The 18,207-nt window shown below is 42.7% G+C and overlaps 1 protein-coding gene across 1 annotated transcript in view; it reads left to right on the top strand.

Annotated features, from left to right (window-relative positions):
- LOC128735096 (serum response factor homolog) overlaps positions 1 to 18,207 on the top strand; it is a 416,200-nt gene that overhangs the window by 59,750 nt on the left and 338,243 nt on the right. The gene's annotated exons all lie outside the window — the stretch shown is intronic.

Raw genomic sequence — 18,207 nt, 5'->3', positions numbered from 1 at the left:
GCGATCCCATCCCCCCGAACGGGGCCTACAGCCCGTCAATTTTTCCAATTAATTTACGAACCATATTTCGGCGAATTCCTACCGGCGGAGGTTGCAACATCTTCAGAAATTATACGCAGCACATGCCAAAATGACTTCCCCCTCGGGGTACTGCCCGCAGGGCGACGGCAAACGGTCGGTGGTGGGCAGTTTTAATTTAACTTGCGAGAGGCATATTAACTACCGCAGGTACAAAAGCGCAAAGATGATTCGTCACTATGCACGACGACGACGACGACGAGAGCTGAGAAGGACGACAATTGAAATCACAAACGCAATCGTCAGGGATGCGTCAGCGGCGACCGGCCAGCGGGAGGGTCGGAACCAGGGTGGTGTGCGAATCAGCAGAGCCAAAAAAAGCACATACTTTTCAATTTTTTTACTACTGCCCAGCCCGGCAACCACGGTTCGAACGAAAGTGTAATTTGTGGATGACATAAATATGTACTTTGTTGGTGCGCGTCCGCTGGGTCGATGCGCAAATGGGAAATTTAAGTAAAAATATTATGATGGATCTTCGATGGCGGCAGGGATTGGTTCACGTTGGCGTAGTTCGGGATTTATTGAGGTGGCTCTCGATGAAGGAGAGTCGTTTGGGTAAGTGAAAAAAGTGGAGCGAAACGTCGGGTATTAACGATTTAAATAAGCCAAAAAAAATCGCCGAAATTTACCATTGCGTTGTTAAATTGGGACTGTCTGACAGACTTCAAATCGGTAAATTTTTATTATTACTAATTCGCGTTATTTATGCTACGCAACGTGAAAGTGAGAAATCTATTGAATTTCAACGACTTTGTCTGATGATGTTCTCGTAAGACACTCACTCACATTTCGCTGAATGTGATAATTTTCACACAGTACTCCACAGAGCACTATGAGTTTATGATACTGTTTTGAAATCACTAATTTCTGCAAAATATTTTTATTGGATGCCGAGTTGATTATGCTAATTGGTTTAAAAATAATATTCATTATAGTTGGGAAACAAGCAGGCAAATCTTTGTGGTTTTCTCTTTTGAAGCAGTAAAGCTGTAAAAAGCAACAATGTGAGGTAAACACAGCAGCGATTAGTGTCGGTGGTTGTGAAGTTAGTGTGATCATCCATTTAAAAAATCTGCCGATGAAGACGTCTTCCGTTACTTAATGAGTCGTTTCATCCTGAATTCTTCGGCATAATCTACAATACAACATTTTTAAAGCTTTTCTAGTTTTGCTGTATCATGTGCTAGTAAGAATTTAACGTTGGAATTCAAAGTTATTCGCAGTTATAGTGAAGACATAATCATGGGAACCAAATAATTTCTGTGCAGATTTTCCCAACACTTGCCTCACTATGAGTGCTGTGCAACAGTATATGCTGCATCTACATCCGCATTCGATCTTCGAATATTACAGTCATTTCCGTTGCGGTATCTAGCACAATTTGGCACAAACTCTTCAATGGCATTGCCTTCCAGCGGCCTCCGACGGCCAATGACTTGAAACTGGAGCAATTCACGATCCGATGAATTACGAACAGGTCTTCAGCATCGATTCTCCGACTGCACTGTTCCTATAAGAGGTTTTCGATGACTCACTCACGTGACTCAAGTCTCTCCTTGTGCTGACGCTCCGTGTTAGGAAAAAACCGTGTTGGGGTATAAACGTCCTTGAGAACGTGACCCTTCCTGCTTGAAGGCAAATATAAAAAACTGAATGCGCAGACAGTTTCATCCCTAATAATATTCTGTTATCAGTCAGCCCATGGACATAACTACTGAACTGCTGACAGTATTTGTCTTTCTCAGTTTTATATCTTTCAAAACAATTAATTTATGAGTTGCAGTGCTGAATGATTGCTACGCCAAAACCTGACTGAAGGAATTAAATTAAAACTTCGGAGCAATGTTTACTTTCATTGTAATTTTGTTTGCCGTTGTTAGCAGTTCAAAATGAATGAATACTTTACATTAGATTTTATTCCTCATTGAGGAGAATGAAAGAATGTAGAGAACAACAAGAACAAGAACGCAAATAATTCGCTTGAATCGTTGGTTTCAGGTTGGCAATGCTGAGTTCATTTCATCTGTACTAGGAACAGCAAAGAATAAGCAGTATATTGCATCATTCAGGCGTATTGCATAAATTGAATATGAGTTTTCTAAGCACTGATCAGGGATGGAAGATCAGTGATTATGATAAAATCTGTGAGTTATCGCCACACGTACAGATCACGATCCGTACAGATCATGACAAACAGTGACTCTTTAGCGTTGATCACAAGATTTTGTTCTCTAAACAGTCTCAGCAGTCGATCACAGTGTTACATCTTACCTAGCTGCGAGAAAAAAGGTCACACATGTTGTTTGTATTGCGATTCATACGATGCACACAACCAAACGTCTGTACCTGTTATATTATTGCGTTCTCAACGCAATCATGCAATGAACATGATCTGACATGAGGTTTGTCATAATCTGTACAAATCGCGACAAAGTGTTTGTCGCTTACAAGTAGTGATGTTAATGAATCTGAACCTGATCGCTTCTATGATCTTGATCGCTAGAAGCGATTTTTTCCATCCCTGGCACTGATTATGTTACGCAAGTTTTCTGACTTCGGCGAAGGAGCATTCTACACCCTCTTCAGCAGCAAACAAATCAGTAATTCTGGCCTTCCACAGATCTTATGCAAAGTCCCCATCACGTATAGAACAGTGGCGGGTAAGAGCGAACGACTTTTAACTACTTCCAACGCACCACTTTTTAAACTACGGCCATTCGAGTATCGTCAGGCTTTGGTATTATACTTTAGAAATCTGTCAAACTTCGGGTAATCTGCGCTTTGGCAACTCACGAGGTATGTTAGTACTGAAACTAATGAAGACCAAATTGTTGTTCCTGGATGCGAAAGCTAGACTGGTGCTAGACTTCCGGAGTAAGAATTCGGAACGCTTGTTCTTCTTATCGTGGAGGGCACAGATGCGCATCAGAATAGGCGCTCGACTAGTCCTCAAATGAGTTTGGTACTTGTTGACGATATCGATGTCCGGTTTGTTTACGTACAACTGTCATTCTGTTCGCTCGCTTTGCTTTCGCTCAAAGGAATCGGAACGTTACTTACATCCTTCGATCCCGCTCGCCGGATCACACCTTCAATAACGATATTGAATAACATACAGGACAATCCATCCCCTTGTCGCATCCCTCTGCGCGATTCGACGGGACTCGAGAGCGCCCCCGAAATGCGCACGTAGCACGTCACTCGCTTCGGGGTAGCTTTGATCAACCGCGACAGTTTGTCTGGGAAACCGTACTCGTGCATTATCTGTCATAGCCGTTTGCGTTCAACTGTATCGTGTGGTGCTTTGAAATCCACAAAAATATGATGCAAAGGTACGTTCCGTCTCCTTTTGTTATATCGCTATTGAGACGCCCTTCGAAGAACTCATTTGTGTCCAAGTTTACCTCCTCGTCTTTACACATATGAATCAAGTTTCGGTGTGTATCCTCTTCCAGATTGGTTCTTCTTCTCACAGAACTTGTGCATGTCATTAGCTCGGAATAACAGGTGGCAACTAAAATTTTGGAATTTTTTCGTGGCACATATGCTCAACAACAAACGGGCTCAGAGAGAAATTAGAGTATGTATGTGTTAGCTCTCTCTCTCTCCTTTTTTTGTAAATATTTTTTGTTTTGTTTATGCTTGCCCAGTTTTGCTAAAAATGGCGTCGAAACCAGAAGCATTTCGGAAGCGCGTTGTACAGGTCTACGAACTGCAACAGAAATCTCGGCAAAAAGTATACGGTACAACATTTAAAAAGCAAATATGTTGCCGCTTCGACTGTTTACCATATCTTAAGATGCCCAACAACTATTCGCAAGCAAGGTAGTGGAAGACCAGCCAAAATTATAGACGCAGGAGGACATCGTTCTCTTTCTCGTTTCTTCAACAGCAAGCTTTCTGGTTTGGCTTTCAATTAAGATGCACCATACGAATGTTTGAGGAAAATTTTGATCCCCTTTCTTCAAAAACATCATGCAGATGGACAAAACGTGTTTTGCCGGATAGAGCATCATCGCATTACGCCAAAAAAACACAATCGTTTCTGAATACCCATTCGATCCCATTATTACCCAAAAACCACGACCCGAAAAATCTGTCTCAGTGTGCCCAATCGAAGATTTCTTCGGGATTTTGAGTACCTTGGTGTTCAAATATGACTGGATAACAACGAATTCCAAACAATTGATTGGTAGAATCAAGAGATGCATTCGCAAAGTAGACATGACGGCCGTACAACGCTCCTGTTTCGACGTCACACGAAAGCTTCGCCGAACAGCCGATTACGGACCGTTTACAAATGTACACTTATTTTTTTTTTTCAACAATGGATAATGTATCTTTAATTTCGGTAAATCATATCTTCTTCATGTATCTCTGTCTTTTTTTGACAGCTTGAGAAAAAAATTCCAAAATTTTAGTTGCCACCCGTTAGTTGTTGTAGTTTTTTCACGATCTCTGTCCTCCTTCTGAGAGACTTTCCTCATTAGGATCGTGGTCAACCAGCTCATCGATACTTGGCCAAATTTTTCCTCGCGGCAATACTAAGATATCTTTTCCAAGGTCTTTTTTTCCCTCTTCATCGCTTGTTGGCATTCCTCGCCAAACCAATCGTTTCGTGCACTCGAGGTTTCTTCACCTAGCACCACGGTTGCGGCCTAATTGATCCTGCTCTATCCGTCTTCGAGGGTCGAAGTAGCTAGCTCCACAGAGGAGGGTCCACAGAGGAGGGTCCACTTCATGCAGTACGCGTGCGTAGTTCTCGGCAACTTACAAGCTGTCTAATTGCCGAATATTTAACCGACTAGGGTGGCTTTGTTACGAGGTATAAACCGTCGATAATTTTGAACGCTACTAGGTAATGATCCGATTAGATATCCGCACTCTGTAGGGGGCGGTTGGTAATGTTCAAAAAAACCTACCAAGGATGAGAATATGGTCAAGAATTTAGTTCAATGTTCGTTGATCAGGTTATCTTCAGCTGGTTTTGTGGATATCTTTGCGGGGAAAGAAAGTACTTCTGATCACCAGGCCTCGAGAAACTACCCAAGTAGCACACTTTAGGTACATTTAGTTGATGCAACCGAATTACAACTGAAATTAGTCACATTTCGGTTACCACAACAACTTTGCAGCAACCGTGCTTGTGTGGCCGTTATTGTTAGTGTCGGTATACAGGCTACTTTACGACAGATCTCTTGCAGTGCCTTGATACAGAATTTTCGAGGTTCTAGTTGTTTCAGCAACACCTTTTTGCCACCCACCAAATTCAGCAAACTGCAGTTCCAGGTGCCAAGCCTCCATTCCATGTCCTTATTTCGTCGCCTTTGTGCATGCCGCATGTCCCTAGTCGAATTTTCTTGATTTATTATAGTAAAATGGGTTTAGATAGGTTGTCTTACTAGGGTCACCCCACTGATGCTCGTAATGGGGCTGGAACCTTAGGTATAGTACCGAGACAACACATTTCTTACTGTAACCGTCAGGATTCAGACGCTGTCGTGCGCCGCTCCTACCCTGGAGTACAACCTCGTACTTGGATGCGGAAACGTCCATCAAGAGCCGCCCCTGACATAAAAGCGCTCAAGACTGACAGTGCTAATCTTCGTTGCTACACTCAGCGTTCGCATGAGTGGCGCCTTTCCTGTAGGAATACGACCTTAGATTCCACAAGGGTTAGTTACCCTATATCTGCTAGGGTCCCACTACGGGGTCTATTTTTGAACGTACCGGAGATTAGGAATTATAAGTTCGTTCCGCGTTTCGTCGCTTAGGACATGTTTTGAAAACTAGTGCCAAGCACCGTGTTCCATGCAGAGGGGTTGGGTTTGCAACGGGGCGTTGAAAATCAAGCCACGTAAAGGTTGTATTCTTCATACGGTCGAAGATATTGGATTGAATCAAGAGCTTCTCTGATTCGCGATTATATCTTGTGATTTGTGTAATCCTTTGCTCGTATAATTTCCAGTCCATATTCCGCGTGTGGAATATAAATCGATCATTTGACCGGCTAGCAACTAAAATTAAGATAGGCAGGCAATCACTACTGTGTTGAGAATTATTCTCCATGTTCATGTTGATGCTCCCAAACAACAATATTGTAAAATTGTAGAAGTGTAGATTCTGGCTGAATCTTAGACGAAAACTATTGAACTGGAAGTGCTGGAAATTCCTCAGACGAAATCAATTTCGCAAGTCCTGGAGGAGTCTGCTGCGGACGTTTTGATTCCTCAGTAGTCCGCCATCAGGGATATCTTCAGTCGTAGTCGTTCCGTGGAAAAAATCTAGAAGAACAACATTTTTTCCACCTTATGCACTCTTCAGCAAAGGCAAAAGAAGGTCCCTTAAGTGGATCGTCAATTTTTGACTCGTCAAATGACAAAGCTCCATAACAGCAGTGTTGCGAAGCCCACACTCGTGTGGTCTAATTCTCTCACACACGCGTTCTCGTTCTAGTGAACACGAGCATCTCTTTCGGGCTTTTGATCTTATTTATTCATAAACTGCGACGACTTTATGCGAGTGTGTATTTAGCTAACAGTCATGGCCGTCGCTTTCGCTCGTCATTGCAGCCCAAGCAGCTGGTTCTAATTGCTCGCGAGGGCAGTGTTGAAAAATTCATAGCTGTAAAAACGCAATGAGATTTCAAGCACATGGAATTTCAACCTTGATCACAAGCGTGAAACTTACATATGAATTTCTCTCGCTATTATACGTGATGTCTCTGCTGTTGCTATGCGATATGAACCAAATTCAGCTGTGAGCATTTTGCTTCATTCTTCCACAGCTGGCATTTCATACAACGAACCAGAGAGCAAAAGAGAATCTACCGTCAGAGAAAACATCAGTAGCGAAAAACTCAGCACGAAGATGGCAAACATATTGGTGGAATTTACATTTTTCCTTCGCAGGAATTGACATTTTCTTAACTAGAAAGTAACAACCCTAATAAGAATTAGATAAACGCGATTTGCGATTTATTTAGAGATTCATTCCCTCACGATCACTCACAGCTACGTATTGTACGAGAGAATGCCTATATTGTTCAACAGTGAGTTTGTATGTATATGTGCACAGCTCCGGGTAGCAGTTGAAGCAAAGCAGAATGTGATCAAGCGGGAAAAAATATGTGTGAGTTTTGTGCTTCTTGCTATGAAAACAGAAAAACTCATGCGTGATTTTTTTCTGCATAGAATCAAGCTGACATGATTCACAGTTGATTTTGATTTTTGATGAGTTTTGAGATTTTGAGTTTTTACCATCACTGCTGTGCACCAGTACTTTTTCTTCTAAATGCTCGTGAGGTGCTCGAACCAACTGTAGTTTGGGTATATGATACGTATATGCATTAGTTTCAGCTTTCTGTGCAAGTATACTGAAAGCAAGCTACGATTCTAGCCACGAAAACATGGCCTCTTGTCAGGGGTTTGGTTTTGGTTGCGGACCCATTAAGGCTCTTATATAGTAGAAAATATATAGTGGAAGTTATTTCAGTGGAGATCCAAAACCAATGTATGAAGAAGTTCGCAACTCTTTGATTATTTCCTGTGGATATCATTGCGGTGAGGGCTCACACTCGTGCCCGCATGTGTAATCAAGGGTGTAAGATGAAGAAGAAACGAAAAGATAATGCAAAACTTCGCGGTCCTCACGGGCTGCTGGCTGCTCACGGGTTTTTAGCCTCGTGAGCGGGCTGTGCAGAAAGACGCTACAAAACCGTGCGTTCGCGAGGGTGTAGGTAGCAGGAAGTAAGCACACAGCACCGGCTGTTGTTTGACGTACGCTTGCGTTAGTGGCGTAAGCGTTTTATGCTATGCTGATGAGTAGACATCGTTTGCTCCTCGCTCGATTTGTAACATTGCATAGCAGTTCGCGGAAATGGGGTTCGCGGCTAGGGGCTGCTAGTTTAAACATTTCCGCGAATTTTTTGTTTCCATCACTGAGAAATTTGTGCGTGGGGTATATCGAAACCCCATGTCAAGACTATCCATAATGGAGGCACTTTTCAACGCCTTTATTGTAAGTGTCATGCAAATGATTCTTTCCGCAGTGCCTTTTTGCAACGTATGATCCAACTACTTGCATTTAAGACAATCGCAGCACAGGAGGGCCTAAAAGTAGATGAAGCCTGCCCATGCATACGTTACCAGGCAGAGCAGATCCAACGAAAGTCGCCCGAAATAAATCTCACCTTGTATTCACTGTAAAACTGTTGTGAAGCGATACTGTATTTAATTACTTACAGTCCACTATCTATACCGGCTAACCATTGGACCGAATCAAAATTCGGTCAATACCAAAATCTAGAAAGACCTTGACAGCTAAACTATGGTCACTGATATTCCATCAATCTTCATTTATTGGCAGTATTTCCAGGTAAATAGCTCACGGGGAACAATTTCGTTTGTTCGCTTCGAAACACGTAGCTTGTTTGGCCGGCATTTCAGTACCTTGGTCAAGGCTAAATAATCCTTAGCCAGATATTGAGGAATTAGCAGAACAATCATGACTATCATTAATACTGTCATGAGTATGACTATAATTTAGATAGCAGAACTAGACTCAAGGACCTGGCTCTTCCGACGTGGCTATATTTTCCCTGCGGCTGTTACAAAAATGCGAGTATGTATAATACTCGTATGTATATAATAAAACAGGGAAGTAAGCAGAGTCAACTGACAGATCAGAAATATCCACTTGAGCAATATACCTCTCGAGCAATATAAACTTAAAGGATTTAAATATATCTATCAGTACAAGTATTTAATTGAAGCACTCACTGGGAAGTGCTTTGTCAACCCCTACACTGACTGGTGGACTGAAACTAAACACTTACATTGCACACCTATGCATAATTTTGTCCCGAATCTCTCTATACATATTCACACCCATACGTAGTTTAACAATCTTTAAAAAATGTCGAAATCTCTCCGCTCTGATCTACGCCACCGTGAACCAACTGCCTCCAAAACCACTTCATCCGTATAGGCAGGGCCATTCCCTGAGATTCGAACAATAATGGTTAATATCGACCCGTAAATTTCTGCACCTGGGGATGGTCGATGATTTTTCACCTACCGTCAGGTTTTAATTACTCCGGCGTTCTCCGCTTGGCCGAATCCATCTGCGCGAAGCCCTAGCGCAGCGGTAATAATTCGCACTCCCGCGACTTCGCCACTTGTCCCCTACCTCTCGCTCAGGTTTAGTCTACTGTGGTCAAGAAGAACAGCTCGAATGCGGTTCCGGTTGAACGCCTCCCCAAAACAGAAAAATATCGATTTCCGAGAAGTGTCAAACGATGGAGCGCGGGTAATCATCTGCATCCTCATCCTCATCGTCGTCGTCGTCGTCGTCTCGTTTATCTGGCGAGGAACCGCTAATTGGTAGTAATTATATTAAAGTCACACCGATGATGATGAAGCTTTACGCTGGTAAGCATGTGTGCAAAGCATTTTTCTCTTCTCGTCCCCAAAACCTAATGGGTGTTCCTGTCCTCTCGGTCAGACCGCGGCCGACACGCGAAGTGACGAAAGTTGGCCATCCGAAGCATGGTCCGAGACCCCGACGACGAGTAGTGACGTGCGCGAAGCTAGGCGAATGGTTGCAACAAAGTAGGTACCGACCGCCCGGCTCCTTGTGCTGTGCCCTGGCCCTGGGCCTCCGTCGTCCGTGGCCCGTGCGACTGCGCCGATAATGAGCAATTAGCCCCGAGACACCAGATGAGCATGTGCGTCGGTATCAGTAGTTTGATGTTGTTGTATTTTAGTTTTCGTGTGTTTTTGTTTGTCGCTCCTTGCGCAAAGTGTATCGTCGTTTCTTGAAGCTGAGCTATCGTGTGAATTTGATATGCAACTTGGGCTGTTTGACTCTGTTAGCGCTTTTCCGTGCAATCACAAAACGTTATATTTATTAGTTGCAACACAAAACAGTTAACTTTTCCACAACAATAGTCAGCTGACCCTTTTTCCTGTTATACATATATACAATAAGAAAAAATTTGTACAACTGAGTCCCATATACACGTGCTATATAAATGTAATCGAAGATTTCCATCTAAAGTTTGTGTAGTTAGGCTAGACAAATGTAAAATTGTTTTTCTTTTAGCGGTAGGTAAATCATCAACAATTAAGAACAATACATAAAAATCAAAGAATGGTGCATGAAATACTGCTATTGTAAAAGAAAAGCAGCCATTTTCTTGTTTCCTCATGTTGTTTCTCAATAAGATGCGTGAATGCGTGAGTGCCGTATTAGACAGTAAGATTTTATACGATACAAACCCCCGGTTTAAACGCGAGTATCAAATGTCTAGTGGTTGTTGATTTTAGTTATGTTTAATTTATTAACAAACATTCCAGTAAAATTCAGTATTTTTTCAGTTTTTTCTTTCCTCCGTCGTCGTTTTATTGTGTTTGCGCAATATTTCAACGCGAATCATTCGAATTACTTACTAGCTTAGTGTAGCAAAACAGTACGATCGTTAGTCCCTAGGTCAGAATTAGTTGAATAGATAAATAAATGAATAAATAAATAAATAAATAAATAAATAAAATAAACTCACTCACAATTTGTGGCAAACGTAACAAAATGCACACGCCTAGTGTTAGTTGAAGACAGATTAACTTATTTTAACTTTAACTAATGTAGAACCAATAGTGGAGAACACAAAGTCAGTATACTCAAAAACATGCAAAAAATGTACTTTTGTGTGTTGTAGCAAACGCACGAATTCGATGTAGATTCTGATGTTTTTTTTTATAATTTAGTGAATTTTAAAAACAGAGAAAAAAGAATTTTCATAATAAATGTTGATAAAATATATTTTTTTCTATTGAACGATTTGATTTGATTGATTGTGATTTTGCTTGGTGCTTGATAGATTATATTTTATTTTTTCGTTACTAATTCATGTGATTTTTGTTATGTGCTTGATGTTTTCTGTACTAACCATTTGATTTGATTTGTTCGAGAATTGATTTGCTGACCTTTGTTATGTTTGGTGTTTCGGTAAGTAGAACTGTTTGTTCCCATATTTGAGCTTCTGATTGTTTACACCGACTGCAGCAATTTGGCTGGTATATCACATATAGATAGATGACATCTTAATTATTTTCAAACCAGACATTTCTAAAATACATTAAAAATTTTCATCGAACTATCTAGTGATTCTAACAAGCACTTTAATGCAATAATATGTCATATTGAATGTCAAAATATTCCATAGAATGGATATGATGACAAATTATGTCTACTGTTATACGATTACTAGAGCTTGTATCTTGGACCGCTATGGCTAAGCCCCGACACCCGACATCGACGTAATAAATACCTACCTAAACAAAGCTGAATTTCTTTCCTACCTAAACAAAGCTGGTGAGGATTTTAAATGACAGCAATTTGCAGCTGAAGAAGGTAAATTATCAATCGGTTTTAATTCATGTCCAATCAAGAACACTGTGTAACAAGCTACTGGACGTATGATGAACAAATTCAATTGAACGAAATAATTGATTACCCAGATGAATTGAACCTCATTTAACTATTCATTTACGTCATTCAATACAATTCAAATGCAATCCAATAAGCTTTTCAGTCACATTAAATGCCACTGAAAAACTGTTTCGGCAAAATATGCGGTTTCTTTACTGTTAACCCTTTTATAGTGCTGACAATACTTATTGGCAACTGATTACCAACCAGAAAAATTTGAATAGAATTGTAAATACCAATTTACAGCAGCTATGCGGTTGCTGACATACAGCAGCGTGCAGTATAAAAAGCCAGAATCACCAATCAACGATTGATTTATTGCTTATTGATTACCTAGGTAGTGCTAATGGGAGTCAATTTTGAAGTGAATCGGTGTCACTTCAGTGGCATTTGAAACATTATTTCTTCGTAGTCATACCAGATCCCTGATTTAGAATGACTAAAACTTAAATCACTTAGAAACGGGACACTTTCGAATACCTACATATTTTCAGCCATGCTTCCGAACTCAACAACTTTCTAAGGATGAAACAAAGAAAATAACTTTATATTCCATTAAAAAAACTGAAACTCATCACTCGTCGTTTTTTGACGAGATTCTCACTTGTTTGTGTTGATAACGCTTATCAGTCGGCTCGAATCCGCGTTCTTCATCTTCTGATTCTTACTTACTTACTTAGGCGGCTTGCCGTCTCAAGACAAAGCCTGTTGAACAAAGTTTCCTTATGTAACTCGGTTGAGGGCTACTGCTCTCCAATTCCTCGGACACCGAGTACTCTCCGCCAGATCTCGCTCCACCTGGTCTAACCATCTTGCTCGCTGCGGTACTGGTCGTCTTGTTCCTACCGGATTTGAGGCGAACACCATCTTTTCAGGGTAGTTGTCCGGCATTCTTGCGACATGCCCTGCCCATCGTATCCGTCCAGCTTTGGCCACCTTCTGGATACTGGGTTCGCCATAGCGCTGTGCGAGTTCATGGTTCATCCTCCACCTCCATACTCCGTTCTCCTGTACGCCGCCGAAGATCGTTCTTAGCACTCGTCGTTCGAAAACTCCGAGCACTCGCAGGTCCTCCTCAAGCATTGTCCATGTTTCATGCCGTAGAGAACAACCGGTCTAATAAGCGTTTTGTACAGGGTGCACTTTGTACGGGCACTTAGTCTGCTCGACCGCAATTGCTTGTGGAGCCCATAGTAAGCACGACTTCCGCTGATAATACGCCTCCGAATCTCACGGCTAGTATCATTGTCCGCCGTTACCAGTGAGCCAAGGTAGACAAATTCATCGACTACCTCAAACTCATCGCCGTCGATCAATATACTACTGCCCAAGCGGTGTCGTTCGGCCTCGGTTCCGCTGACCAGCATGTACTTTGTTTTAGACGTATTTACCTTTAACCCAATCTTTTCTGCTTCGCGCTTTAGTCTGGTGTACTGTTCAGTCACCGCCACAGATATTCTGCCGATAATATCCATGTCATCGGCAAAGCAGACGAATTGACTAGATTTGTTGAATATCGTGCCCTGCGTGTTGTTATCCGCTCGGTTCATAACACCTTGTAGTGCTATGTTGAACAGCAGGCATGAAAGACCATCACCTTGACGAAGCCCTCTGTGTGATACGAACGAACTTGACAATCCACCCGAAACCCGAACACAGCACTGTGTACCATCCATCGTAGATTTAATCAGTTTGATGAGCTTTCGGGTGCTTCTTCTGCTTCAGTATCGTTCAATATTCTATTGGACGTAACTGAAGGCAATCTGGGAGATTCAGTTCTTAGGACCGGACCCCATTGTCGTTGTACCATTGATTGCAGCACGTCCATGGTTTAATAGCAGCTGATTTGATCTAACCAAAGCGGAGCTGCAACATCATGAGGATTACTGAAAGGTACAATACGTTAGATGAGAAACTCCCTTGTGATACTTACGCATTCATGGTCTTACCCGTCACAAAAATATCGAATTTTTTGCCACAGAAACAGATCCTTTCTGCTCTTTTCCGTACTTATAATTACTTACTTAATCAGCTCCAGGCCGTAGTTTCCTCTGCTGTACGATGAAGACGTCTCCATTCCACTCGGTCCATGGCCGCAATTCGCCAGCCACGTAATCTGCGTAGGGTCCGCAGGTCGCCTTCCACTTGATCGATCCATCTTGCTCGCTGCGCGCCCCGCCGTCTCGTTCCAGTCGGCTCATTATTGAGAACTTTTTTAACCGGGCTGTCGTACGACATCCTCACGACACGTGCCCAGCCCATCGCAGGCGACCTATTTTTGCGGTGCGAGCGATGGGTGGTTCCCTAAGCAGCTGATGCAATTCATGGTTCGTTCGCCTCCTCCACGTTCCGTCTTATATCTGCACTCCGCCGTAGATGGTGCGCAACACCTTCCGTTCGAAAACGTTGGTCCTCCACGAGCAGAGTCCTCCCAACTAGCATTTTCATATGTATAAAAAAGGTAAAAATCTGAATTACGTACAGGTATACATGCTAATAAATCGTATTTGATGTGCAAAATTGGCATATCCGTACTATTTTGTTGGCGATATACGTGATTACGAATAATTTTGAGCTTTACGACTATATAGGTATTTATATACGATAATATCCGATTAAGCGCGAGCCGCTCCGTGCCACTATACGATTTTGTGCTGCAAGTGGTATGTATGTCAGTTGTTATCATTATATACGATAGAAAATAGCCGCCCAGGTCTCGAGGTATGATGCTGACCTAATAAGCCAGTGGTCATATGTTCGAATCCCTACTGGGAGAGGCTGTTAGAGTCAATAGGGTCGTAGTAACTGGTCCTGCAATTGTTCTGCACTCTAACAGCTGGCTGCGAATTCTGTCGTATAAAAACAGAAGGTCAAGTTTCGATAACGGAATGTAGCACCTAGGCTTTACTTTGCTTTACGATAGAAAATCAACTTGGTCCCACTTTATCCAGCTTTAGTTACGATTTCGAGTTTGTTAGGAGATACTTACAATAATTTTCGTACATTGATATACGAGTTGGTGCTAGCTGGGCATGGTTCATGGCCGTAAAGGACTGCCGGTCTAATCAGCATCTTGTAGATTGTGCGGTGGCGAAAGTAGGCACGATTTCCTACCATAATGCGTCTTTGTATCTCTCTGCTGGTGTCGTTGTCTGTGGTAACCAGTGAGCCCAGATACACGAACTCTTCTACCACCTCGATTTCATCACCGTCTAAATGAATCCGGGGAGGGAGGTCAGCATTTACTTCTCTAGAACCTCTTGCTTTCATGTATTTTGTTTTCGATACATTAGTGACAAGTCCAATCCGTTTGGCTTCAGCTTTCAGTCCGATGTACTTTTCCGCGATCCTCTCAAAGGTACGTGTAATGATGTCAACGTCGTCAGCGAAACCAAGAAGCTGGACGGACTTCATGAATATCGTGCCACTCGTGCCTATACCCGCTCTTCTTGTCACATCAGACAGACACTCCAACCACCCGTGGATGGAACACATCATACTTCTATCCCGAAGTATTTGTGGAAGCGATTCGAAGGTAATGCGGTGATCGCGGTATTCCCGATCCGAACGCTGATCATTTGGTTGAGGTACTGTCGCGAGTGTGTGACGCTACCATGCCTAGGAAAGGTCGACCTAGGTATGGGAGGTCACCGGTTTACTGGTGGACAGATGAAATCGTGGAACTCCGCGGAGCGTGCTTTCGTGCGAGGAGAATTATGCAAAGAGCTCGTTCGGACGAAGGCAGGGCTGAATGTCGAGTAGCACTTGTTGCTGCACGCGCAGCGCTTAAGAGTGGGATAAAAGCTAGTAAACGAGCCTGCTTTGAAAGGTTATGTGCTAGTGCCAATGCGAACCCGTTGGGTGATGCCTACAGGGTCGTAATGGCAAAGACCAAGGGCGTGATGGTGACCGTAGAGAAATCGCCAGCGATGCTGGTGCGGATCATCGAGGGTTTCTTTCCACGCCACGAGCCAAGGCCCTGGTCCCAGGCCGCTGAGTCGCCCCACGGACGACGTTCCAGTATCTCAGACCATAGCGTAGGATGGTCGGCCTCCCAGCCGAACATCTAAAGTAACGTGGGCGAGGCCGTTTAGAGGTCGGGGAGGAAGTGACGCTAAATCCCTAAAGGTGAGTAAGGCACCGGGGCCAGACAGAATCCCGAATATGGCCGTGACAGCGGCTATTCTAGAGGCTCCCGAATTATTCGGGGCAGTAATGAGTAGATGCCTGGAAGCTGGCCACTTCCCGGACAGATGGAAGCGACAGAACCTGGTCCTGTTGCCGAAGCCGGGAAAACCTCCGGGTAACCCCTCGTCATATAGGCCGATCTGTCTATTCGATACTGCCGGCAAGGTGCTGGAGAGGGTTATCTTTAACAGACTCGTTCAGTACACTTAGGGTACAAACGGTCTATCAAGGAACCAATTCGGCTTCCGAAAAGACAAATCTACGGTGGATGCCATCTTATCGGTCACTAAGACAGCCGAGGTGGCAATCCAGCGCAAGAGGACAAGTATCCACTGTTGCGCAATTGTCACGCTCGACGTTAGGAATGCGTTTAATAGCGCTAGCTGGAACTCCATAGCCAACTCGCTTCGGAACATCCAAGTGCCGGTGTCGCTGTACAGGATTCTGGAAAGTTATTTCTAGAATCGTGTGCTATGCTACAACACGGAGTAGGGTCAGAAGTGCGTTCCAATCACCGCAGGGTTTCCGCAAGGTTCCATACTGGGCCCGGTGTTGTGGAACGTCATGTATGACGAGGTGTCGAAGCTAAAGTTCCCGGTAAGGGTGGTGATTGTCGGCTTTGCGGACGACATCATCTTGGAAGTCTACGGTGAATCTATCAGAGAGGTTGAGTTGACGGCATTCTTGAAGATTGGATGCGATCCAGGAATATTTTTATTATACGTGAATGATGTTTGTTTTCTGCTTCCCGATGGATGCCGCTTGCTGTATGCTGACGACCTGAAAATTTTCTTGGTTATTAGAAAAACTGAAGATTGCCGTGAGCTTCAGAATATTCTTCATCGTTTTGTTGAGTGGTGCAAGTGGAACCGTATTATCATAAGTGTCGAGAAATGCTGTGTTGTATCATTCACGCGTTGTAAAAATCCAATACTTCACGACTATTACATCGAAGGTAGTTGTTTGGCAAGAGTTCATGAAGTAAAAGACCTAGGCGTTACATTGGATAATAAATTGACTTTTGATACGCATCAGGCATTCAATTTATCCTCTCAAACGCGCGATAATCTATGAATTTTGCCTACTACGAATAAAAACTGAACAAATGTGAAACGAGAATGTTTTATACCCATGTATTGTCGTTCGTGAGCATGGGCTACCAAGACTTTCATTTATCCCAAGGAATACACGATCATGATTTGTTTAGTTTTTAAATTTTCGTAACACGAGTTTATCCTCTCTTTGTGTGAGAGGATAAAGCTGTATCAGCCTTTTTCCAGAGACGAAAATGCACAGGTTACTATTGAATTTACCAAACAACCAGCCAACAAGAGAGTGAAATAAAACAACCGAGTTTATGTATTTGAGTATCACCATGGTTTTCTGTTATATACCTATTATTGCATTAGATTTTCGCGCCAAGTCTACCTGCGATATTTATTTATTATGCCTTTAGTGAGAGAGGATAAATGTTTTTCAGGAAAAAATGAAACGAAATATTATCAACTCTCTTTCTTTAGCGGAAAAATGTTTTTCTTCCGCTTTATACGAACAGATAACTCCAACATCTAGTTGTCATGTGAGAAGAATGGGTGAGCGAAATATGTTTATCCTACATGCGAGTGAAAATTTTATTCCCTGATACGCATCGATCGATCATCATACAGAAAGCAAACGGCCAGCTTGGGTTTATCAAAAAAGTTTGTAACGAGTTCAGTGATCCATTGTGCTTTCGATCGTTGTACTGCGCTTTGGTAAGACCTCTCCTAGAAACTGCTTGCATTGTTTGGGGCCCATATCAGGAGTACTGGAACGACCGTATAGAACAAATACAAAAGCGATTCGTTCGGTTTACTCTACAACGATTACCTTGGAGAGATGCCAATAACCTGCCCTCGTATGCTGATCGGTGTCAACTGATCAAATTAAATACACTGCTTACACGTCGGAAAATTGCCCAGGCCACATTTGCCGCCAAAATTCTGAAAGGCGAAGTTGACTGCCCGCCCTGCTGTCACGTTTCCAGTTCAACACGCCTGAACGGCCGTTACGTCAACGTAGCCTAATCCATTTACCATTCCACAGTAGTCAATATGGCAATAACGAACCAATAACCAGGCTCCAACGAACTTTTGATGAGGTCATCGAACTATTCGACTTTCACGAAACTACTGCTTCCTTCAAAAACAAGCTGAAGACAACAAGAATTTTTGACTAGTGGTGTATTATGTGTAGGACGTTTTAATTTAATTGTTTATGACTACTATATTATTTGTAATTTTTTATAGTTTGATATATGTATGTATGTGCCTAAAAGATGGTGGGGTTTTTATGCCTCTTGAGAATATCAAGACGGCTTTTCCCCACCCCAAGATCATTAAGATCAATTAGATCGGATGATTATATTCAATAAACATAAACACATTTGTGTTGCTGTCCGTGGCCACC

Source organism: Sabethes cyaneus, chromosome 2 (genome assembly GCF_943734655.1).
Source record: "Sabethes cyaneus chromosome 2, idSabCyanKW18_F2, whole genome shotgun sequence".
Taxonomy (NCBI): Eukaryota; Metazoa; Arthropoda; class Insecta; order Diptera; family Culicidae; genus Sabethes; species Sabethes cyaneus.
The sequence above is the reverse complement of the archived record's forward strand: the minus strand, read 5'-3'. Positions and strand labels throughout refer to the sequence as shown.